The 25,562-nt window shown below is 45.8% G+C and overlaps 2 long non-coding RNA genes across 3 annotated transcripts in view; one reads left to right on the forward strand and one right to left on the reverse strand.

Moving 5' to 3' along the window:
- Positions 1-1,292: 1,292 nt before the first annotated feature.
- LOC139075544 (uncharacterized) overlaps positions 1,293-25,562 on the reverse strand; it is a 69,054-nt gene continuing 44,784 nt past the window's right edge. For both annotated transcript variants that reach the window (XR_011526033.1, XR_011526034.1), the window contains one exon: positions 1,293-4,294. This is a non-coding gene — a long non-coding RNA (uncharacterized lncRNA). The remainder of the gene's footprint in view (positions 4,295-25,562) is intronic.
- On the forward strand, positions 1,613-5,172 carry LOC139075545 (uncharacterized). Its single transcript, XR_011526035.1, has 2 exons — positions 1,613-1,795; positions 2,343-5,172. It is a non-coding gene; the product is annotated as an uncharacterized lncRNA (long non-coding RNA).

Here is a 25,562-nt window from a genome sequence, read left to right on the forward strand (position 1 = left end):
GGAGGGGGGCTGGAGGGTGGAAAGTTTGCCTGCTCCCAGGTGACTTTTCTGACTTCCTAGGCCACCACATAAGTATCCTGTAGTAAGTAAACCATCATCCAGGCACTCTGGGCCTTTGATTCCACTTTGACCCCAGCAGGCCATCTACAGCCTGGCTACCACGGCAAGCCCCCTCTTATGCAGATGATAAGGTCCAGCCAAGGCTACCCGGAATACCAACCTAGTCCCTTCCTCCTCCCTCCTCCCAGCCTTACCAACCCCTTCCCTTCTCATTGCTCCAAAGGAAGCTCTGCCCAACCAAGCTTGGGAACTGGGTTTCTAGACCCCTGCTAGGACTTCTCTGAGTCATTAATCTTCTTTTTATTTATATATGTCAGACTTGCCCCAATGACACTGCACCATAAGTTCTTTGGAGGCAAAGACTTCCAGGTCATTGTGACCTCACAGAAGCATACCATTTCTTTCCTACATTGTAGGTGCCCACGAATGTGCTGAGTGGCTGATTGACACTCCCCCGTTGCCTTCTTAGCAGCACTGCCAACACAGCTGCCCTCTACTCTGCACAGGCCAACCTCCTACCGTGGAAACGCAGGGAGTCAAGCCTCTGCTCAGACCTTCGCCTCCCTTCAGTGCTCCTGCACATTCAGCCCTTCTTTGCCCAGATAGTATTAGCCAAACAGAAGCCCAGTAGCCAAAAGCTGTCTTTAAGCAAGTGTTTTCTTTGGCCTCTTGCACATCAAAGGGAACATAACAGTGACATGATAATAAGCAACAATGATCCTCATTGTTTCAAAGAGACAACATCAGTGCCAGCAGTGCCAGTGAGACCCTGGAGTGTCCGTTGCTTTCTGTGCGAATGGAAAATGCAGGTCAGCTACCTCTTCAGGTATAAAGAGTGCTCATGACGCTTAGAAAACTGGAAATCACTTTATAACTGCCATTGACTGTTATTGTCCCTAAGAGCTTCGAGATCACCACAACACGGCTCCCAATGTGCTCTTGATATATATGAGGGGGTACTCATGGTGCAATGAAATTAAACAGGTATTTAACGGCAACCCCGACCCAGATCCCTGGACAGAAAATAAACCCACTACTCAGCTCCTCAGGGGCACAGAGGATGGGTCTCACCCTGGGATTTGGAGGGCCAGGAATGAAATGGCCTGGGGTCAGGGTCGAAGTCCCCTCAGCTCTGCCCCGGAGGGAAGGGCAGATGCTGGGCAGGTCTCACGAAGGAGCCTCATGGATCTGCCTCTTTTTTTTTTTTCTCCACTTCCTCCTAAGGGAGAAAGTTCTTTTCCTTCCCGCCACTCTGGGCCGAGCGGAAGTTGAAAAGGGCTCCTTGTTCCTAAAGTTTTATATAGCTCAGTAGATGACTGCTGGGTCTCAGCCTCAGGTCTGGAACTGCCTTCGCAGCCACACCTGGACAGTGGCCCATTTAGCAGAAAAGCCAGGGGCGATCTCCTGGGGGAGCTTTGTGCTTGTATTATAAACTGAAATAGCCCCCCAGGTCTCTGGGAAGGAGAGGACCTCGCTGCAGAAACATTTTTCCGGAAAGAGCAGCCGCGTTGAGTTGCCTGAATAACGTGGGGTCCAGCGCCACCTAGTGCCCGCTGTGGTGCTTGGTGTGCGTCCTGAGCTCTGGATGGGGCGTTTCGGAAAGTGGCTGTAACCAGGACAGGGGCTACCATTCTCTGCGTGCAGGGCTGTCCTCATGCCCACGACAAGGGTCTGTGATTTTGGTGGGAGAAGCTGAGGAGCTACAATCCTAATGCGTCACAGATGGAAGTGTTGGGTAAGGAGATGGGGGTGTCTTTCTCTTGAAAAGAAGCTGGGGTGACTCACAAGTAATATTTAGAGGCTTAGTCTCAGAAGATTGGCTTGGGTTTGTCTGCTTGAATATTTTTGCTCACACTAAGAAAAAAAAAAACCACTGGTGCTATTTTATGACTTTTTTGCTTTTCAAACTAGTTTCTCGGTGCTCCCCCCCGAGCCATCATATGGGCTATTTACAAAAAGTCTTTGCAAGCTGTCTCAGCACCAAACCCACTCCTGCTCCTTGCTCTTGTCTTGAGAGACAAGCAGTCTGCTTTCCTCAGCCTCCCACTTCCTGACTGCCTCCAGCCCTCTGCGAATCAAAGCCACCATTTGCTACTTGCTTTCCATTATTCATTTAAACCTCAGAACAGCCCAGCGAGTGGATATTAGTATTCTGATCTTATACATGAGAAAACTGATCCTTGGGGTGGTTTAGTGACTTACCCAAGACCTTTTAGCTAATAAGCAGAGGTGGGATTTGAACCCAAGTTATTGAGCTACAAAACTTTTGTTCATTTCACCAGAGGATTCCTGCACCATGAGGGGGTAACCAGCTATTGCAGAGGCAGCTACAGTATCCAGGAGGTTCTGGAGGAGATGAACACCCTTCTAGCTCAGAGGACACTTCCTGCTCTGGACCAGTGTCTGTGACCCCAAGGCTTGACTGGACCCTTGCAGTAAACACCCTCCTTCCTCACAGCCTCTGCCCGGGGCCCCACCCCAGCACAAATGCTTCCGCAGCCTACACTCCTCCACACTTGGAAACCACCCCAGAGGAATAATGAGAGCAAGGAGCAGGGATTTGGCAAATGTTCAGAATGCCAGGAGAATCATGGATTTGTCTCTGACTCCATGGGCCTTGGCCTCACCCAGTGGAAAACTGGGAAAATTCCCTACTGGCTCCTCCCCACCTCCCCCAACAACCATGCTTCACCAAACAGACGCACCTCCAGAGGAAGGTTAAGTAAGGCCACTCTCTGGATTCCTCTGAAATAAAATTGTTGCTTAAAAATACAGATTCAAAAATAAAGTTTAAATGGGGTAACACACTGCAGTAAGATCCGATCCTGACTTCCACAAATGGGGTAGATGTTCAGGCTGCTGGGGGCTCGTGGGAGGTGGTTCCGGGTAATGCAAGGAGCACAGGATTAAGAGACCTGGACTTAAATCCTCAGTCTGTCACCCCCCAGCTGAGTGACTTTGGGCAAGTCGCTTAATCTCTCTGAGCCTCATTTTCCTCATTTGTAGAATGAAGGCAATTCTTTTCTTACCTATAAGGTTATAGATGAACAAGTGCTTTGTAAAGCCCTGCAGGGCGGGAGGTGCCATGTGAAGGGAGAGCTGGCGCTAGCAGGATTTAGGTTGGAGATTTTTATTACTTTGCCCTTTCCCTACCCACACCCAAAAAGAAGACTGTCTCCTTCTACAAAATGGATCTTAACACAGACACACACACACACAGAATCTCGCAGTCCCTGTGGGCTTATCACTTTTTTAGAGCTAATTGATCTTGGAAAACAGCTTTTCCCATAAAGATCCAGTGGCCAGGGACTGCTGACACCCACTCTTTAGAGGAGGCAGGAAAAGCAGAAGCAGACAGATAGATAGTGGCATCTGTTATTTGCAAGGGGAAGGCCCCGAAATGCTATTTCCTCTGTTGCGGGCTGATAAAGATGGACGTTTGTGGCCAGCACAGGAGCAGAGTCCTCCACAGCAGCCCAGCAGAGCTAATGCATTCAAAGGGAGAGGAATAACAGCCTGATGAGGACTGTTAGGGAGAGGAGTGGTGTGGCATCCTCTCTCCCTGGTGGTGAAGCCAGTTTGAAAACCTCTTGATTTCTCCTCAGGCTCCATTTCTAATTTAAGGTGTCCCCACCCAGCTTGGCAAACTCTGTGCCTCTCCAGGAGAGAGGAAATAGCTTCCTAAGATGGGCGCAGGAAGAACAAAGGCCTCATTAGGATCAATCACTTATTCTGAGCCTACATTCCCAAGAATCTCTATCGATGATCTCGGGTACAAATGAAGTGGTAATTAAGGATATAATGCAAATGATGTTCAGCTTAGTAACTCCCCTTGTAATTGAAATTTACTAAATTAAGTCTGAGATTTTTGAAACTAGGTCTTTAAAAAAATATATCCCCGATTATAATCACCCCCTCTCCTCCTTCCCACCCACCCCTCCTTAATGTAATTAGTTTAAAATAAGATCTGTGGTATGGATGACAGTGTGCTGCCTACGGATATGTTGAAGTAGCGCTTGCTCTCTGAAATGTTGGTCTCCTATAAACAATCCTGGGAAGCGATTGAGGAGAGGGGGCTGGTATTGGCCGGTCTGCTGTTGCATTGTCAACCACAGGATAAGGAAACTGGACACAGGGCTGGTGGCACTGGCGATGCTGGACAGGGAGAGAATTCTCAGCTTCTCTCTTCCGTTCCTTCCCTCCGCACCTTCAGATCTGGTGCGAGCTGAGGACCCTGCAGAGGAAGGAGTGAATGGTTGCTCTATTAGGGTGGGAGAGGAATTGGAATCTTTCTGCGGTCCTGACCTGGTGCCAACATGGGAGGCAGAGGGGTGAGGGGAGATCGGAAACCCATCTCTATTTTCTTAGAGGCCAGGGAGCTTAAGCTCAAACTGAAATAGCCCTGGGACTCCTCTGAGTCCTGTCCTCTGCCACCTGATGTGACCATCATTGGCCTTAACATTTCTCTTGACCTGCCCCAGTGGAGAGCCAAGCACACCAGTCTCAGCCTGCCCAGTGGAAGCCCAGAGGAGCCCTGTGGCTGGAGGTGAGGACCCAGGAGGTGCTCCAGCCTCCCCATCCTCATCCCCAGTTTGGCCCTCATCCAAACCAGAAAGTTGTCCTGAGGACCTCTGACATTCCAGAAGAGCAACATTGGCCTGTTTCATTTACGTCTGATGAAAAGACCTGTCTGTCTTTGAAATCACGCTGCAATTTCCTCGAGCAACTGGCAGAATGGCTGTGTGAGATCAGGAGAGAACCTCCTAGGGCTGGCCTCCTCATTCTCTGCCCCTCGCTCGCCCCACCCTCCCGGCCCACAGCTTCTGGAAACTGTTAAGTAAACACAGAAACAGCTGGAGCTAGTTGACCCTCACACAGCAGTCAGAGGCTGCGAGGTGCATCCTAGAACTCCGCAAAACAGCAGCTCTCTGGTGGGTAGCACGGACCTAAAAGAAAATGTTTTCTCCCACTGACCCCCACCCTTTTATTTTTTTATTGAGATATAATTAACATATAACAGCATATTCATTTTAGGTGTACAACATAATCATTCAATATTTGTATATATTGTGAAATGATCACCACAATAAATCTAGTCAACGTGCATCACCACATGTAGTTAGAAATTTTTTTCTTGTGATGAGAACTTTTAAGATCTACTCTTTTGTCAACTTTCAAATATATAGCACGGTATTGTTGACTAGAGTCACCGTGCTGTACATTACGCCCCCAGGGCTTATTTATCTTGTAACTGGAAGTTTATGCCTTTAGACCTGCACCCCTCCCCATTTTGTGTGTGTGCACCTGTTTTCCCTCCATCCGTTCACATCACTGGTGTTTGAGACTTTAGGAAATCCCCAGCTGAACAGCTTCTGATGTCAGAGACAAGAAGCAGAGCTGTTTCTGGAGAGCATAATAGGTGTCTGTTCCATTAGAAAAGCAGATTTAAAGAAAAGACAGACAATAGCAATCTTGTCTCCAGATAAGCCCGTACTTAAAACGCTGCCCTGATCTACTGTGGGTGTATTACTGTTGGATTCCAGTGCCCAGCGTGGGGCCTGGCATGTGGTAGGTGCTTAATAAATATTAGTTGGATGAATAAATAACTCTTGTCCAAAAACTTTGAGGAGCTTCTCAATGGTATGGGGAAAAGGCCCTAATTCTAGAATCTGCTATTTAGGATCCTGCAGTCAGATGCCAGCCTACCCTGCCTGCCTGATCCCCTCGCATGCTCTCTGCGTGCTGACGCCACCAGGCTAGTCATCAGAGTCACCTGGAGGACTCGTTAAAACACAGCCAGCTGGGTCACACCCTGAGAGTTTCTGAGTCAATAGATCTGGGGTGGGGTGGAGAATTTGCCTTTCTAACAAGTTCCTGGATGCAACTGATGCTGCTGGTCAGGGACCACGCTGTGCCCATACCACTCCATGCCCACAAACGCCACCCCTCGCCCTGCATCCCACCAGTTGGTGAAGGTCAAGTCCAAATGCTACCTTGTCAACTAAACTGAACATGCCAGCAAAAACTGCACCTCGACCCTCCCTCACCTCCTCACCACTGCAGCTCCCTGCCTGCCGAGACACTTCTTATTGTATCTGTTCAGCTGTGTCCTTGCAGGTCTAAAGCTCCTGCTTACCTTGACCCACAGCTGCCTGACCTTGCACTCCACTCACCCCCTGAGGCGGGTGGAAACCCCACTCTCCCAGCCTTTCCAGCCTCTCAGTAGAGAGCACCTCCCCGTGGACACGGAACTCTTTCTTCTACTTGGAATTCCCCCAGCATACCATTTTCTCACCTCTCTCTCTCTCTGTAGGAGCTCCTTGAAGGCAAGAGGCAGGTCTTGTGCCTTTCAACACACCCACAAGACCTTATCTGGTAAGCCCTTGTAACTAGAGTGAGCTAAAGACATTCTCCTTGCCTGGTCAGATTCCATTCCTTCCCCTGAGACCTTAATAGAGAGCTTAATAAGGTACCTGATGCTGCACTAGGCCCCGGGGGGTCCAAAGATGAATATACCATGGAAACTGCCCTGGGATCAATGCCTATTTTCTAGTTTATATTCACTGCTCATAATGCCCACTCTGCTGTCCTTCCAGCCACTGGCCTGGGTCGTGACTGACCTACACAGACAGCTAGACGTCCTTCCTCATCTAAACAAGTGAGAGGTTCCTATCACAAAAACACAGTTCCAAGTTCTCGCTTGGCTTGTTGTCTTTGAGACTCAGGAGGGAAATGTGACTTTCGGTGGTAAGCCGCATAATATAACTCCTCCAGGACACATGAGAGGCGCATGAAAGGAGATGTTTTGCAGCCTGTTTAAATGTCAGTGACTAAGACCCAGGGAATGCACTGAGAACATTCTCACTTCTCAGTTGTGGGCACCTGAAAGCGTGTTGCCCTACCCCATCCTCCTGTCATGTGGGCTTACAGTTTCCTGCCCTTGCATCCTGAGGATCTTAAGTTATGGAAACCCAACTCAAACTGCTTAAGCAAAAAGGAAACTTTTTGCTCACCTTTGCGACTTGGCCCACGGCAGCTCATGGAATTGAATAAGGAGCTCCAGGAACCTGGATTTATGGGCCAAAGAGTCACCATTGCCTGATGGTACCCTGTTCCCCTGGGAGCCAGGTGAAGGCAAAGTTTGAGCCTAATGCTCAGACATCTGGGAGACAGAGATTAAGAAGTCAGGTAAAAAGTGGAAATAAAGCCACCCTAGCTTTGGCAGTTACACCCCAGGGAGGAACGAAACCCCCCACCTACGAATGGTATAACAGGGTGGTTATGGGTTCAAATAGCTCGTTGCTTTCCTGGCCATGTACCTCAGGTAGGTTACTTGACTTCTTTAGGGCTCAGTTTCCTCACTCTTACAGAGCGGGGAATGATAGGGATAATTTTTTATAATATGTGTAGAGAGTTTAGTCCCGTGCCTGGCACGTAGCAAACGTTAGCTGATGTATAGCCAAAGATGGCGGGAATGGTCAACACTGGTTCCAGCGGTGACAAGAGCATGCGCAAGTGGGAGGGGAACTGGTAACCGTTGCCTGGAAGGAGGGACACTCAGGGAAGGAGGGCGGAAAGCACCCCCTCCTTGGTGAACTGGGAGCGGGCATTTGGAACCAAGCATCAGTGCGTTTAGGAAGCCCTCACTTCTCCAAGGTAACTGAGAGAAAAAAGGTCCAGAATACCAAATAATAAAATCTGAGTGCCTTTCTTACACTGAAAACTACTGTTTGGTTGCAGGGAAAGAATATCAGGTATTTGTGTTATGCTTTCAAATTCATTCTCTCCTTAGATTCTCAAAAGAACCCCAAGAAGAAAATGATCACGCCCATTTTACAGCTGGTGAAATTGAGACTCATGAGGTGAAGCCATTTGAGTAAGGTCACACTGTTAGGAGTGATAGAATTCAGTTAACACCCAGGGCTCGGTACAGGGTTCAACACCACCTTTCCAAGCAAGTCTTTGTGGAGAAAGTGGAAAAAAATGCAGATGCACATCCGAGTCAACTGGAGAAGCTGTAAAACTTCTGCTTCCTGGGCCCTCCTGAGACCTGCTACATGAGACTCGATCTGTGTGGGAGCCCAGAAAGCTCCCGAAGGGGAGCTGATGCAGTTGGGCTGGCGGGGTGGACTGGTATCTGGAAGCCAGGAGCAGAAACAGTAATGCTCTGTCTGTGGCTACAAGAGGGTTTGGAGGTACATGCCAGCCCCGGGTGAGCCTCAGTCTGCTCTTGCCAGGACAACTGCAATAGCCCACCAGCTCGGGTTACACCCATCAACAATGCTGCCACTCCTCCTCCCCTGCCCAATCCACCCTCCAACTCAACCAGCATGAGCACGTCTCCACATGCTCACAAACACTGCTTAAACCCTCCTGAGCTTTCCCAGACCCTTAGCCTGGCTGACAAGCCCTGCCTGATCCCACTTCATTATGTGCCATTCTCTGTTCCTCAGCCCCACAAGCCTTCCTTCAGTCCCTAGAATGCAGAGATTTCCACCTACCACAGGGCTTTTGCACATGCTGCTCTTGCCATCTGCAATGCCCATGCTTCCCCATCCCACTGCCCCACCCCTTCCTCTAGTTAACGCCATCTCCTTCTTATCTCAGCATTATTTCCTTGGGGATGTCTGCCCAGTCTAGGGCAGAGTCCTTTGTTATATGTCTTCTCAGAACCAGGTTCCTTTCCTGACTGTAATGGTGCATTAAAGGCTGTGGTTATTTTATTTAGGTCTATCTCCTCTCACCACCAGCAGTGGGCTTCTGGAGAGCAGGGACCATGTCTGCCCTGCTAATCAGTGTCTTCTCAGTGCTTGGCACTCAATGATCATGTATAGAATGATGTTGCATGATAAGTGTAATGGGACGTGGAGCCTACTGGCTCCACCTCCTGATTCTCAGGAGGCAGGATGTTTAAAAAAGGCTGGTTTGATGAAAGTGTTTTGACGTTAATGCCCCTGTCAAAGTGCAAAGTCACTAGGTTTTATTGCCAAGTAACTGCACAGCTGACGCTCCTGACTTTGTCCTCCTCAAATCCCCACCCTGACCGTGAGGGACTCCCACAGTCTTCTTGATCTCTGTTCTGTTTGAATGTTGATGAGGTGAATTATTTTTATAATCAGAAAAGGCCATAAAGAGAATTCTTAAAGTCTGCCAAAACTGGGTAAGACTCTAAAGCTACATTGGTTCTGTCCCTAAAAATCATAAATTAGAAGGAAGTGTAATGTATCTAATGTGTGTTGGAAGTATGTAAAGAAGCACTAGAACTGTAATTGAAGTTTTTCTGGGCATTCTGAAGTTAAGAAAAAGAGATAATGTTATGGTTCACATGTCCTCATTACCTCTGACACCATAATGTTTTGTTAACTTTAAGGGATGAGCAGAGAATTTGAGAGGTGGACCATTAAGATGCAAGTGAATTCTCAGAGAAGGGGCACCGCTTGCTGTCTGCTGGATGGCCCCTCCTGGGATAAGTACTCCAGGAGCCTGGGTCTACGTGCCAGCTGGTGCCCGCCCTCCTCCCCCACAGCATCGGTCCGTGATTCCAGCCTCACCCCCATCACCACCCTGTGGAAGGGAAGGCCAGCGATGTGTGAGATGATTCGGTTTTGCACAGCATTTGTTACTTTTCTTCTTGTTTTAATTATTTTATTGGGGTCATATTGGTTTACAACGTTGTGTAAATTTCAGGTGTACATCACTGTGTTTCAGTTTCTCTATAGATTGCATTGTGTTCATCACCAACAATCCAGTTTTTATCTGTCACCATACATATGTGTCTCTTTACGCCTTTCACCCTCTCCCCACCCTCTTCCCCTCTGGTAACCACTAATCGGTTCTCTGTATCTATGTGTTTGTTTATCTTCCACATATGAGTGAAATCATATGGTATTTGTCTTTCTCTGTCTGACTTATTTTGCTTAGCATAATAGCCTCAAGGTCCATTTATTTTGTTGCAAATGGCACAATTTTGTCTGTTTTATGGCTGAGTAGTAATGTATCGTAGATATATTATCTATATCACATCTTCTTTATCCATTCATCTGTTGATGGGCTCTTGGGTTGCTTCCACGTCTTGGCTATTGTGAATAATGCTGTGATGAACATAGGGGTGCATATATCTTTTTTTTTTTTTGCTTCTTCTCTCCTAAGCCCCCCAGTACACAGTTATATATTCTAGTTGTGAGTGCCTCTGGTTTTGCTATATGGGACGCTGCCTCAACATGGCCTGATGAGCGGTGTCATGTCCGCACCCAGGATCCGAACCGGCGAAACCCTGGGCCGCTGATGCGGAGCAGGTGACCCCAACCACTGGGCAACAGGACTGGCCCCTATCTTTTTCAATTATTGATTTCATGTTCTTTGGATAAATACCCAGTAGTAGAATAGCTGGGTCATATGGTATTTCTATTTTTTAATTTTTTCAGAAATCTCCATACTGTTTTCCGTGGTGACTGTACCAGTTTGCATTCTCACCAGCAGTGTATGAGGGTTCCCTTTCCTCTACATCCATTACCTCTACATCCTCTCCAACACTTGTTATTTTTTGTCTTGGTAATCTCATTAAGTGTTATCTCATTGTAGTTTTGTTTTGTTTTTTTTTCTTTTTAAAGATTGGCACCTAATATCTGTCACCAATCTTTCTTTTTCTTCTTCTCCCCAAAGTCCCCAGTACATAGTTATATATTCTGGTTGTAGGTCCTTCTAGTTGTGCTATGTGGGACGCTGCCTCAGCATAGCTTGATGAGCAGTGCCATGTCCGTGCCCAGGATCCGAACCAGTGAAACCCTGGGCCGCCGAAGTGGAGCATGTGAACTTAACCACTACCACCTGGCCACAGGTCTGGCCCCTCTGATTGTAGCTTTGATTTGCGTTTCCCTAATACTTACTGATGAACATCTTTTGATGTGCCTGTTGGCCATCTGTATATCTTCTTTGGAAAAAAGGCTAGTCAAATTCTCTGCTCATTTTTTTTTGGTGAGGAAGACTGTCCCTGAGTTAACATCTGTGCCAACCTTCCTCTATTTTATTTGTGGGACAATGCCACAGCATGGCTTGATGAGCAGTGTGTAGGTCTGTGCCCAGGACCCAAATCTGTGAACCCTGGGCCAGCGAAGCAGAGTGCATGAACTTAACCACTACACCACCAGGCCAGCCCCTCTGCCCATTTTTTGATCCGGTTGTTCATTTTTTTGTTGTTGAGTTGTATGAGTTCTGTATATATTTTGGAAATTAACCCTTTATCAGATATATGATTTGCAAATATTTTCTCCCAGTTGGTGGATTGTCTTTTCATTTTGTTGATGGCTTCCTTTGCCTTGCAAAGCTTTTTAGTCTAATGTCGTCCCATTTGTTTACTTTTTCTTTTGTTTCCCTTGCCTGAATAGACATGGTATTTGAAAAGATACTGCTAAGACCGATGTTAAAGAGTATACTGCCTATATTTTCTTCTAGGTGTTTTATGGTTTCAGGTCTTACATTCAAGCCTTTAATCCATTTTGAGTTAATTTTGGTGTATGGTATACGATAATGGTCTCCTTTCATTCTTTTGCACATAACTGTCCAGTTTTCCCAACACCACTTATTGAAGAGACTTCCCTTTCTCTACTGTATGTTCTTGACTCATTTGTTGAAGGTTAGCAGTCCATAGATGTGTGGTTTTATTTCTAGGCTTTCAATTCTGTTCCATTGATCTGTGTGTCTGTTTTTCCTGCCAGTACCATGCTGTTTTGATTTCTATAGCTTTATAGTGTATTTTGAAGTCAGGGAGTGTGATACCTCCAGCTTTGGTTTTTTTCTCAGGATTGCTTTGGCTATTTGAGGCCTTTTGTTGTTCCATATAAATTTTAGGATTCTTTGTTCTATTTCCTTGAAGAATGTCATTGGGATTCTGACTGGGATTGCATTGAATCTGTAGATTGCTTTAGGTAATATGGACATTTTGACTATGTTTATTTTTCCAATCCGTGAGCATGAAATACCTTTCCGTTTCTTTATATCTTTAATTTCTTTCAATGATGTCTTATAGTTTTCAGTGTATAGATCTTTCACCTCCTTGGTTAAATTTATTCCTCGATATTTTATTCTTTTTGTTGTGACTGTAAATGGGATTGTATTCTTGATTTCTCTTTCTGCTAGTTCATTGTTAGTGTACAGAAATGCGACTGATTTTTGTATGTTGATTTTGTATCCTGCAACTTTACTGTATTCATTGATTATTTCTAATAGTTTTTTGGTGGATTCTTTAGGGTTTTCTATATATAGAATCATGTCATCTGCAAACAGGCACAGTTTTACGTCTTCCTTTCCTATTTGGATCCCTTTTATTTCTTTTCCTTGCCTAATAGTCTGGCTAAAACTTCCAGTACTATATCCAACATCCATTTATGATTAAAAAAAAAAAACCTCTCAATAAAACGGGTATAGAAGGAAAGCACCTCAACATAATAAAGGCCATATATGAAAAATACACAGCCAACATTGTACTCAACAGTGAAAAACTGAAAGCTGTTCCTCTGAGAACAGGAACGAGACAAGGATGACCACTCTCACCACTCTTATTCAGCATTGGTCCCTTTTTAAAACCCGAGGAGTTAGTAAGTATTTTTCTTTGGCCACGTCAAAGAATTCGCACATGAATTGAGTGCATTGCAATTTCACTTCCCTGAGACCGTGCCTCCCCTGTCCTTGCCATGACCCAAGATTCTGGCTTCTCACTGGTGAGAATCGCTTTGATTGCTTGGTTGTTAGAAAGAAATATCAGACAGCTGTCGGAGAATCCATGCCTTTGGTTGGGTCTGGAGGCCATGGCAGAGGGCTGCACTGACAGGAGCAGAGCAGATAATGATGGCAAAACAGTCAGGAGATCCAGCCCCATCTCGGTCAGGCGATTTTCTTCTCCTTTAGCGTCAGTGAATCTGACCACATTCAAGTGATTTTTCTTTCTTTACCTCTGGTAGGCCTGATCCAGTGGGATGCCACCTCCTAACCTGTAATCGAGTTTGGAGTGTTGGAGTGGGAGTGGAGGATGGAAGGAAGAAGTTTTAAGCAAAACAAATTTTTGAAGAGTCAGACAAAACAGTACTTCCTGGATTCAGTGATTGAGTGGACTGGGAGCCTGGCAGGCAGATAAAAGGAAATGTGGCGGGCTGGTATACCCTCTGGTTCTTCTCTGCAAAGCCACTTATAGAAATCTGTAAGAGTTTATGCAAGCACCTAACCAGCCCTTATTCTGAATTGTGTGTATCTGCCACTTGGTGACCATTTTATTGGATGGGTGGGTGGATGGGTGGATGGATGGATGAAAGCTTTACTCGTAGTATTCATCCACTGTGACAGACACTGCCGGTGCCCTGCCCATATCATTTCTGTTTTCACTTCAACACGCCAAAGCCTGCTTATTTAACATGCCTGTCACTCTGTTTCTGTGAGCCTTTATCTGGCCAGGGGAGCACATTAGGCCTGGGAGTCAAAAGAGGAGAGTTAATGTCCTGGAAGTAGCCCTCAGTGCATGGTGGATGGGGACTTGGTGGGTACCTAGCCCAGCTTCAGTGCATCTCAGTTGGGGTGACTGAGGTGTATCTACACAATAGGCTTAACCTCAGTTGCCCTCAGTGGTGACTGTTTGATAACACACCCTTTATTGCCTTTCTTTTCTTCTCTTCCTCCTTCTCCATTCCTCTTCCAAAATTTCCTGGGATCACTTTCCAAATGAAGTACTCATCCTTAAATCCTTGTTTTAGAAAATGCTTCCATGGAACGCAAACTAAAACATCCATCTCACTGACTGCTCTGTGTATGTGACTCAATAGTCCCCACGTGTCACTCTTAACCCTCTGTCTGCTTCCTAAAAACAAGAATAATCCAGTTGGAAGAAAAGCAACATTTAACCTACACCTGATCAGGATTGTATTAAACTCTGTCAAAGTGCAAAATCACTAAGTTTTATTGCCAAGTAAGGTGCATGCCACCACTCCGCACCCTCATGCATGTTGGTAACCCCCACCCGGACCAGGAGGGACTCCTACAGTCTTCCATATCTCTGTTTGGTTTGAATTTTTATGTAGTGTATTATTATTTAACCCACACCTAATTGGAATTGTATTAAACTCATTCTTGATTAATTCTCTCTGGAAAAATCTCATCTTATTAAGTATTTAACAGAAGTTCAGTTTCATTACTGGAGCTGATTGGATTCTGTTATTTAATGTATGAAAGGAGGATGAATGTCAGACCTACAAACCCATTTTCCTGGTCAACTTTCTTTGACAATGCAGTTTTCCTAACTCTAAGGAAGTCACATTTGTTAAAAGAACCGTACTTTTAGCTTTTCTCTGATTATTAAGTGTCTCTGTTCTCTACAGATCCTCAGAATATCTGCAATAGTTTCTAGCAACACTTTATAAAGAAGTGTTTCTCTGCCCTAAGTGTGCATTAGATTGCCTGGAGAGCTTTTATTTCAAGGGACCCCTGGATCTCCCTCCAGACCAGTCAAATGGTGGCGATCAGGCAGAAGTAGTTTTAAAGTTCTCCAGGTGATTCTAATGTGCAGCCAGGGGTGAGAACCATTTATTTAAGGGGACAGAGCTATGAAGACCAGCTGCCCCAGTAGTTGCAGTTCTGGGTAAAGCAAGAAGAGCTAAAAGTGTCATTGACAGCAGTCGCAGGTGACACAGCACACATCATAATGCAGTCACTGCATTTTTGGCCTCCTCCGCGCTTCACTGCACTCCTCACTCATGCTTCGCTGCCTGCACTTGAGCCAAGAGGCCTCGGGAAGCCCCTCATCAACCCACACTTAATGAGAAAACATCTACCACGCAATAACCTTTTGTTCCCATAACATAGCAAAGAACTCTCCTCCCCAAGGAGCTTTCAAGTCAGGAATTTTATTTTCTCGTTTGAAAGTTTGGGCAGTTGGGCCTCATGCATTTTCATTTCTCATGCATTTTCATTTTCCTATCTTCTAATCTGGCTAATTTTGCTCTTGGCTGAACCTTCTGGTATTTTCTCAGCCTTGGTGGATGTGACTGCCTTTGTCCCTGGGGTGTAATCCTGGTGAAGGAGTTCCTCATGTTCCCAGAAACAAAGAAATCAAAATGGAACCTTCATGCTGTGACATCAAGTTTATGACTGGCCTCTCTCTTAAGCCTGGCCTTTAACGAGCTTAGGGCCTCAGAGGACTTCTTTCAGCCTGATAATATTCTCTCATAAAACTTTAAGAAACCACAGTGACCATTTGGGACTCCAAGCCAAATGGTAACATAATTTAATTAAATAGATGCATGGACTTTCTAAGATGTTTGTGTATTTTGGTGTATACATGCATTTTTCTGAGGACACAGTCTTAAATTCTCAGATGGATATGTAATTCCACAAAGTTTAAGAATTAGCAGCTTCACGCTTTCTCCCTTCCCTCTGAGTCCAAATATGGATGTTTGACTTGAGGGAATAACGCTGAAACTCTTACACACTCTTGGTCTCCTCCCTCACTTTATTCTCTTCTCTTACCACCCCCACCTTTCACCATCCAGGGGTTCTGGAACGTCACAACATGTAAATTCCTGGTCGAGAGAGAGAGAAAAGATCTCAGGCCACAGGGCACCCAGAAGCCAAGGATCAAGGAGACCAAGAGATCCAGCTCTCAGGGTCCAATGGTTCTTCAGAATAAGGATCTGGCATGGGTTCTCAGGTGGTCCGTGAGGTCCACAGCAAACACTGTCCAAGACTAAGGTACTTGCAGGCTGAGGGCTGGGTTAGTTAGAGAGAATGACCTTCTTTTCTTCTGCAAGCATAACTGATTATTTTCTTCCCATGCATTCTTAAAAAGGAATGAGAAGGTGGTCATCTGTCACTGTCAGCCTTCCCACTGCATCGAAGCAGACACCTAACGAGCTGAGGGAGAGAGAACTGGAATCCCCAGCCTGGCATATGCTCCCTCCCTCACCTTGGGAAGGCCAAGTCTCCTCAGTTCCTCTTCTGTGATGGGGGGATTACTGATGTCTCCCCCTCGGGAAGGTAACACGGGATTCTGTAACTGAGTTCCATAAAGGGGAGGGGGACTGGGACTGTGCATGGGGGTGGGGTAGGGGCCACAGGGAGAGGGAGCTAATATTTGGTGACTGCCTGGGATGTGCCAGGCATGTGTTAGATCCTTTACCTATGCCTGATGAACAACTGCAGGGCACTCTCAAAGGAGGGGCAACTACAGTGCAGAGTCACACAGTAGGGCTGGAAAAAGTCCCCAGCCCCAAGGGACTTACTCTTGGAAGGGGCAGAATAAATCTTTATATTGCCTGTGACAATGACTGTTGAGTGTGCCCCAGTATTCACTTTTCCTTCTACAGCAGCACTGGCCAGTAGAACTTTCTGTGATGATGAAAATTTTCTCTATCTGCACCGTCCAATACAATTGCCATGAGCCACATATGGCTACTGAGCACCTGAAATGTGGCTAAGCCATCTGAAGAACTGAATTTGAAATTCTATTTAATTTTAATTCATTTAAATGTAACCAGCCACACGTGGCTACTGACTGTTGCTATTGAACTGTGTAGCCCCAATTTTTAGCTGGGCACATGGTCACCCTGAAATAAAGACTATGTTTCACAGCTTCTCTTGCAGGCATGTGATTAAGTTTTGGCCAATAGATGTGAGGGACGGGACGTAGGCCGCTTCCAGGTTATGGCCTAAAGGGAAGAGGCATGCCCTCCCTGTCGCCTTCTATGCCTTCTTGCTGGCTTGGGCAGGAATGCAGCCATGCACCATCTGGAACCAGGTGATGAAGCCAACACCTTAGGGATAGCAGAGGAATAAGATAAAAGGAACCTGCATCCCTGAGGTTGACTTCAGGTAGTATTTCCCTAATTCCAGCTCAGACATCTATGTGTGACAGAAACTAAAATTCCATTTCTTTTAAGCCACTGTTCATTTGGATCTCTGGCATTGAACCATACCTACAACCCATCGTAACCAATATACTGCCCTCCTCTCTCTTACAGAGACTGTGGGGAACAAATGTCCTGTTTATGATTTTAATCATGATATTTCAGAGCTTCTGTCAGGTCTTTATGCAGCTTAAAGGCAGACCCCCAGAGTAAGGGGCCTCTACTTAGCAAAGCACCTTGGTGAGCTGGTAGATCTACAAAGGTAGACCTGAGTTTAGTGGGGAATGAGGGATGGAGAGCCGGATGCTGTTCGTAAGAAAGAAAGTGGAATCTGGAGGAGGACTGGCCCCTAGAGAGGTAAGAGGGTCCTGGAGAGGGGAGAAGAAGGGACCTGAGAAAATGGCATCAAGATGGGCCTACCAGATGATACGGCCAGCAGGAAATTTGCCAAGGCCATGATAAATGATGGGCTTTCATAACAATGACGTCTGTTGTTCCTGTGCTATGCTGTGCTGTAATCCCTTCATTGCTCCGAACACTGCTGCACACCATAGCCCCGTGCTGGTGGTGCTTTGGAGAAAATGAAGGAATTAGGGCAGCATCCAGCATGGGACAAAGCAGTGTGCAAAACACAGCAGACCTAGGAGGCAAGACACAAGGTTAGCTCCAGAGTGCAGTGGGAGCAAGAAATCTGAGCAAGAGGTAACTAAGAGATGAATAAGCTCCTAGAGAGCCCCTGAGACATTGTGGGGAGGGACATGCTGTCTTCCATCAGATGTGGGATGAGGGATCCTGCCATTCTGCTTGAAGTTAGAGAAAAGAGTCACCCCAGAAGGCTTATAGGCTGTGATATCCAGGCAGCTGACACTTGGCTTTGCAGTTCCCCATGGCTCCATCTCTCCTCCTGGCCAGCTCCCAAAGACCTGACAGCCAAGCTGGGAAGAGAAACAAATGTTTCCTTCGTGCTTTCCCTGCATTGGCCTGGATTAAAGGAGATCTGCTCCTCTTAAATCTAGAGTACACAATCTAGGAGGAGTGAGAAAATCTGAATTGGTCAGAGGCCAAGTTGGAATGGTGAACCTGGTAGTTGGAGACAGAGGAAGCAGGAGCTTGGGAATTCTGGGTTTGAGATGGGCCAGAGCCCCATATCTCAACTGGCTCCTGAGGCAGAGCATGCAACACTCGCAGAAAGGTGTTTGCTGTTGTTACTGCTAATAGTAACACTGTGCTCAACATCCAAATATACTCTGTTTACACTTGCTCATGTGATGGAATTTTAGGAGCTACACCTGGGGCAACAGAAAGGTGACAGGCGTTTCTATGGTAACTCTACTAAATATGGTCCTATCACATCTTTAATCAGTTAAGGCATAGGCTGAAGGTTGGATGCATTGGGAAAAGAACACATGGGAATAATAATCATTGATGTTTATTGAGTGCCTTCTATGTGCTAGTACTGTGCTAAGCACTCAATATTCTATATATTCTTCACAACAATTCAACGTTGCAACGTTTTTGCATTGTAACAGGTAAGCAAACTGAAGCTAAAGAAGATCAATAATTGGCCCGAAGTCACACAAGTAAGTGGTCTGGCGGGGATTTGAACCCAGGCCAACTGCCATCAGAGTCCGCACACATCACCACTACCACTTTCCGCCTCTTGGCTCTGTGGGTGTTGTACTTGGGCCTTGGGTGCACACAACCCTTCAGAACCATCCAGGGCCCTCCCATGAGCACAAAATCTAGTGCAGAGGACTATAACCTCAGATACGGCGAATATCCTGGGGTGAAACTACACAGCTATTAAAGTGTAGCCTAGAAGTTTTTGTTTTTGTTGGTTACACGTGACTCTTATCAACTTAGTTCCTAGTCACATCATACAAACCATAAAAGCGGAATGTTTCCAAAGCATTTCGGTTGTTTGGCATTTCTAGCAGTTTGGATTCCAGGCAAACGAGAATTTATTGGAAGTCGAACAATAAATGGTCATTTTTCAATTCCAACTTTAACTTTATACTGAAAGTGTAGCTCACTCATTTTGTCATTCATTGTCTGCCAAAATAACAACACACATTCTCTAAATCTTGCATTTAGTGGGAAAACTATTTCATTTAAATATGCATGTATGGTAATTCTATTGAGTATAAACCTTGATGAGGCTCATTTTAAAACATAGCAGGCTATCTGATTGAAGATTGTACATGCAGTAGATTTCTCTACGTCCTCTCTTAAGTTAATAAACACTTAGGGACCTGCTTAACTGCCAGCTTAACTCTTTTATTGCAAACCCTACCCAAGTAAAATATCTAATGATTCTGGAAGGACACAATTTCTGCCATTTTGAGGTAGCATCTCTTATATTAGAATTAAGAATTTGAGGTTTATTTGATACTGACTTTGCATGATCAAAAATACTTTCTGTATTATGACATTCATTCTTAAAGGAGGAGAGCCAGGATGGTCATCTGGTTATATAAAAATCTGTATTTTAAGTACAGAATGCGCTTTCAGTTCTGTATTTTAGTGGATAATGAACCCATATTACCTGCATTGGTAGAACGCAAGAAGAGGGTTTTTAAATTTTCCATTACGTTAGCAGTTACATCAAGTGTTGTAAAGGAGAAGATGGAATTGCACAGCTTGTAAAAAGTACTGAATTTGGTTTTCCTTTTGTCAGGTTTATAGAGTGATTTGAGGGTTTAACCTTGTCCTAAAAGGGCTCACAAAGGAGAAGCATGTAAGTTGCATTGAAAAGGGCCTCAAAAGAGCTTCTCCCTGCAGCATTCAGAACTTGTGTGGCGTCATCAGCTTGTCTCAGTGTCGCTGGTGAAATCTGGATTCTCAGATAAAACAGGAGCCCAAGAGATGACATTTACAAATGTGGGTCTAGCCAGTTTGGAGCAAGACTTCACACATTCACACTGCAGTCCTCACTGCTGGCAGAGACCAAACCGTGCCCGTTTTTAGCACCAAGAGCTGGCGCTTGGCTGTGACCGCCGTGGCTGGAGCCCGCAGAGGAAGACATCAGGGGTTGTACAGTTTGCTCCTAATAACCATGTTCTCTTGACATTGTGAATTTTCACACAAACTTACCCAGAAGGCATAACAAAATGCTCTTTACTTCAGCCAACCACTCCTGGGAGTGAAAAACACAGAGTGATCGTTGGAAAGATCAGAGTTTCCTTTTCCAGAGTTTTTGGAAGGGACTCCAAGTTTCTTCCCACCCAGGGAAAAACTACTATAACACTTAGGGGGAAAGAGTAAAATTTGTTTGTTTTAAATGTGAGTCATGACAAACCTAGGGATTAGAAACTTAGAAAGAGGGAAATTTACCTGAGCAAGGAGAGTAGCCAAAAAACTCAGAGCAATATTGGGGAAAAATATCTTGGTGCTCCAAGACTTTGCAGATTTGGGGGTGTGTGGTGCTGCTGAGCGATGCCCCACACCCAGCTTCCCCCCACCACTGGGCTACACGATGCCACAAACGCTCCCATCAGTGTCCTTCTAGGTGAAGGCACGGCTCCACAAAGCAGAATAAAATGTTACCCAGAAAAAGGGGTACGTTAACCCAACACTACTGATTTTCAAACTTTCAGAGACCCTCAGGAAGAGACTAAGGATGGGTAAGTTTGGAATGTGGGAACTGGATGGAGAAGGGAAAGAGGATCAAGAAATGAGTTCAGAGTACGAGATGAGGCAGGGCTGAGCATGAACAGGCCCTGGTAGCCACGGGAGCTGGGGCCCTAGTTTTGGGAAAAGGAGGTGGAACAGAAGCACAAGAATCCCTGACCGCATAGCCATTAAGTTCTCATCCACAATGACATGGGCACACATATTTTTTTAACCGATTTTTCATAAACTGTTAGGCAACACTTGTCTTCATCAGTCACAAAGCCTGCAAACCTAGCTGCACCACGCAGTGGCATGACTCTCTTCGTCATGTCTACACAGCTCTGGTTTCAGTGGCTCTGCCAATCACAGCCCTTTCTGGATTGTTTGGTTTCCAAGTGCTCTGGACACAGGAGCAGCGTGGGTGCCTGAAATCCACGAGGCAGAGACCTCATCACAACCACCAGCCCTAACCTGCTCTCAAGAACTTTTTCACCAGACAGAGCTGCCCATGAAGGCTATATAAGCAGGTAGCATTTTCTCCCTCCGGCCCTACTCTGCCACCTCCTGCCCTCTAAGAGGGGCGGGAGGTGAGAGGGAAAAGGTCAGCAAGCCTGAATTATCCTTAACCTGGACAATAAGCCCTGGAATCATCAAGAACCATTGGGGTTCCCCCAGATATTTGTTCAGCATCCTCCCCTAGTGCTCTGCTTTGCAGACCCATCACTCAAGACACCTTGAGTCATGGATAATTTACCAGCTCTTTTACCAGTTGCATTACTTCACAGTGCTAGAAGCTTCCAGTTGGCCTGTAGCCCTCCAAAGCTAAAAACAAGCCTATTTTCTACCCTGTTTAACTTTCAGGATCTAGCCAGCACGTTAATATACCTGAACCCCAAAGGGCATCCTTAAAATAGGGGAGCTCCAGATAGTAGGACACCTGGACCTGTTTCTCATCTAAATTAAAAATGTCCGAGTCTATTTTTTCCCCTCTTTCTGGGAAGTTGACCTAAACAAGTAAGGATGTGCTATAAATGACTTTCAAGACTCAACTTGTAGATTCTAATTATAATTAAGACAAATAATAATATTACTCTGTATTTTCTCTGCGCCTTTCTTCCAAAGTGCTCCAAGCGCTCTCAGCTGCGTGAGGGCAGGTATTACACGTTCCTTTCAGTCTGCTTGCAGCTTCTAATTACCTCTCTTTTGATTCTGGTTCTAAAGTCATCTTCCTTCCCAGAGCCTGGGGTACAAGGGTACCTCACCTGGGCCCACTTTCCTGGGTATCTGGCCTACCCTCCACCCGTGTCATCTGATGGAGGAGCATTTCACCTTGGGGGCCCTGGTGGCTGGGCTTGACCCTTAGGTATTTTCAGAGGAGCTTCCGGCTCTGCCCTGTCCTTTCCCACCAAGGGCCAAAAGCTGGGAGCCTCTCCACCAGCACCCTCACTCTCCAGACTTCCTGGTGCCAGGGAGTGAGCCAGGCTTCCTGCCTCTGCCCAGGGAAGGGCCCCTCCTCTGAACGCACTCAGCTCCCAAGCCTGCCCCTGGTGGACTCTCCGCCCTGCCCTCGTCCCAGCTCCAGGACAGGGACAGGCTTGGGCTTGCTTATGTCCCCACGTTGTGCCAAGGAGACTGGGGGCAGGTATCACATGGCAGCTTTGTTTCGTCTTCCAGGAGCCCTTTAAACTTGCACCGTGGGCTCTTCCTCCAGCCCTGGAAGGAAACCCAGGCAGACCCTCTGTCTTTTTTAGTCCCTCTTAGCTAAAAAAGAGTCCCATGGTCATTGAAGTCACAAAATACAGTCTCAGTCCAGAAATTAAAATGTAATAATATCCTATGTAACAATGTTTTGTGTAATAATAAAATCTCTGAACTGGATTTGAAGTTGAGGCCTCTCCTGGCTCCCAGCTCAGGCCAATCATAGGAGGGAGGGCAGCTGTGATTGGCTTTCTCTTCTTCCCCACTTCTCCTCCCTTAAACTGCTGACTGACAGCCCCTCCTCCCCAACACCCCCTGCCCCCCACTCCCACACACACACACCCACACCCACGCCCACACACACACAGCTGGAGGAGAAGGGAGAACTGGAGAAGGGAGCAGGAAAGTTCCAGGGTGGGCCTTCTCAGGGGCGGCTGGTCTCACACTTCAGTCTTCTTCGGAGACCCCCCTCAGCATCCCTGGGTTCTCTCACCTGTGGGCCCAGGACAAAGGTTAAAGTGTCTAGATGCCAGTGGCTGCTTGTTCTTCCTTGGTCACTGGAAATTCAGTGACATCTCACAGCTGAGGTCCCTTTACCCCACAGCTAACTCATTGGGGCAGCATCCAAGTCCCCACACTTGTTCTCTCAACATACATAGTTCACTTCCTGCATCCTTGGTTCTACACCCACTAACCCAGCCCTCTCTCCTCGCTCCACCATCAAGGCCATTAGCCAGTCCATTTAGGTTTTCCAGGCTGGTCCAATCCACTGCCTCCCAAACTGAAGGTGACACACATTAAGTTCTCCTTAAGCCCCTCTATTGTGAAGGGAAGGAGATTTATCCTCCTTTGCAAGGATGTTGGGGTCCCTCAGCATACCATCAGCTTTCTCCAAAAATCCTTACTGCAAATCTTGCCTCTCGACTCTATTTTTAATTTGGATGTTGAGAGGGGGTTAAGAATAATCAAACTGATTTTTTTCTACCTCTCTGGAACTCACTATTGAACATTCTTGCCTCTTTGGATTTAAGCCAAATCTGGTAGGAGAGGAAAGCACAAGCAGAAATCCTACCTGGCCTCACTTTGGGACTTTGACATCCCATGCTCCCAAGATGCCTGACTGTTAGAGCACAGATTGCCCCCTATTTCCAAGTTGGGGCTTTTATGAACCCACAGTGTTAAATCTCTGAAGGAAAACGAAGTCAGGGTTTGTGTGGGTTTCCCTGTGAAAATCAGCATAGCCAGAACTTCCTGGCCTCCACCAACATTTGCTTAGGCTTTCCAACAAGGGCAAGAGAGCCATGGTATTTGAGTTCACATTATGAATGCATCTTCTGGTGCCTGGTACCCACCAAATCCAATCCACTTTTCTAATTAAGACAGCTCTGGTACATCTTGGACTACCTACTCCTTCTATTAGTATCATCCAGATGTCTAAAAGAATAGTTTGGAGAAGCATCTATATATTTTGAAAAATGATGATCAAAGACACTGTCCAGTATATTCTCTAATGTCCCTTCCTTATAAATGTAACTGTATGATAAAACACCTACTAAAGTTCAGTACCACAAAATACTTCTATCCATATTCCAATTTGTATGCTTCCTTTCATTTGCCAATGAGAACTAAACAACTTGATATATTTCTTATTTTGCTTTGCCTACCAGGAAGCTCAGCACTAAATCGAATGTTCCACTGTAGTAACTAATTCATCCCAGAAAGCTGGTGTGTCTATCTCATTCCACTTTTATTTGGCTTCCATTATTTCTTTCTCACTTTAAAATTTTTGTTATATTTTTAGATATATTGAACATTGTAAACCACCTCATTCTTTTTTTTAGTCATAGGATATAAATCCTAAATAAATATGAACAAAATTCACATTTATTAATTCCTTCGAACATATTCATTGATCACCCCCTACATGCCTGGCATTTTGCTAGGCACTGAGAGAAACAATGGCGACCAAGCAGAACTTCCGTCCCCTCATAGAGCTCACAGGGCACCAGATTTGCATGTAGCAGGAGAAGGACTAAAATCTCAGGGCACAGGGCAGGAGCCTGAGAAGGAAAGTCAGGGGACAGTGGAGTTGTAGAATCCAAGGGAAATGAGTGTTTCCAAAGAGAGGATAATTCCTGCTAAAAGGAGACCAAGCAAGACAAGAACTGAGATGTGCCCACTCAGTAACAAGAAGGTCAGTAGCTACTCTGCTCAGAGCAACTTCGCTGGAATATTGGATGGGGGATAAAGAAGTAGGGACAGCACATGCAGACAACTCCTTCAAGAAGTTTGGCTGTGGCAGAGAGAGATAGGGTGGCTGCTGGAGGAAGATGTGATGGCTGTGTTGAGAGTGGACTCAGCCTCATCTGGGAAGACCATTTTGGTAACTTCAAAGGATTATTTGAATTTCTATTGAGTAATAAGTCTTCTTATGCTTTGGATCAATACTAATTTCCCAGAAAACGGGGTCCCAGAAGACCCAGACTTTCAGGTCAAGGAGACAAGGAAGGGTGCAAGTACATGAACCTCTCGCTGGTTGGCTGTCGTCTCTTCTCTTAAATATCACTGTGGCTGTGGCTGCTATCTTCCCTGAGCACCAGGATCCCAGGAGCACCTTAGGACTCTATTCTTGACTACGACGTCTGGCATGCTTGGCTGCCAGTCCACGGCTGGCCTCCATCCCAGCTTGACTTAAGAACACCACAGCTTTCCAAAATCTGCGTGATCAATTCTTCCACACAGCAGAGGAAGGGGGATGCCAACAAGCCTGTGAGCAGGGGAAATACATGCACATTCCACTTTTTCAGCCCTGGGTTCAAGTCTCACCTGGCTCTCTGTTGGTTGCTTTCCTTATTTACCCTGCGCTTGCTTGATTCACCTTAAGGATGGCTCTAATGACATGACAGCAATCTGCATCGTGGTTTTAATGTTGTGAGCCTAAGAAAGGAGGCAAATATCTTCGAGGCAGACAGAGGGCCCACGTGAAACTTTTCCAAATTTACTTTCTTGGTTGGGAAATAAAAGTGGTAAGTTTCTCCAAAATCACAGTGTCTCAGAGTACAATGACATGTTATTCCATCTCCCCTTCCTTCTCTATCATGCACTTAACTTGTATGTCACATAAACATTCAATCAATTCTCTCCTATTTTATAATGAAATCTTTACAATTACTTGCATTTCTTTATTTGGCTTGGTAGTCAGGAGGCTCCTGTTTGGGTTTTATTTTCAGATACAGCAAACTTCTTGAATTTTTCAGCTGGCATATTCATTTATTCACTTTCTTTGACTCTGTTTTTTAAAATTTTACT

The sequence above is a fragment of the Equus przewalskii genome, chromosome 14, assembly GCF_037783145.1.
Source record: "Equus przewalskii isolate Varuska chromosome 14, EquPr2, whole genome shotgun sequence".
Taxonomy (NCBI): domain Eukaryota; kingdom Metazoa; phylum Chordata; class Mammalia; order Perissodactyla; family Equidae; genus Equus; species Equus przewalskii.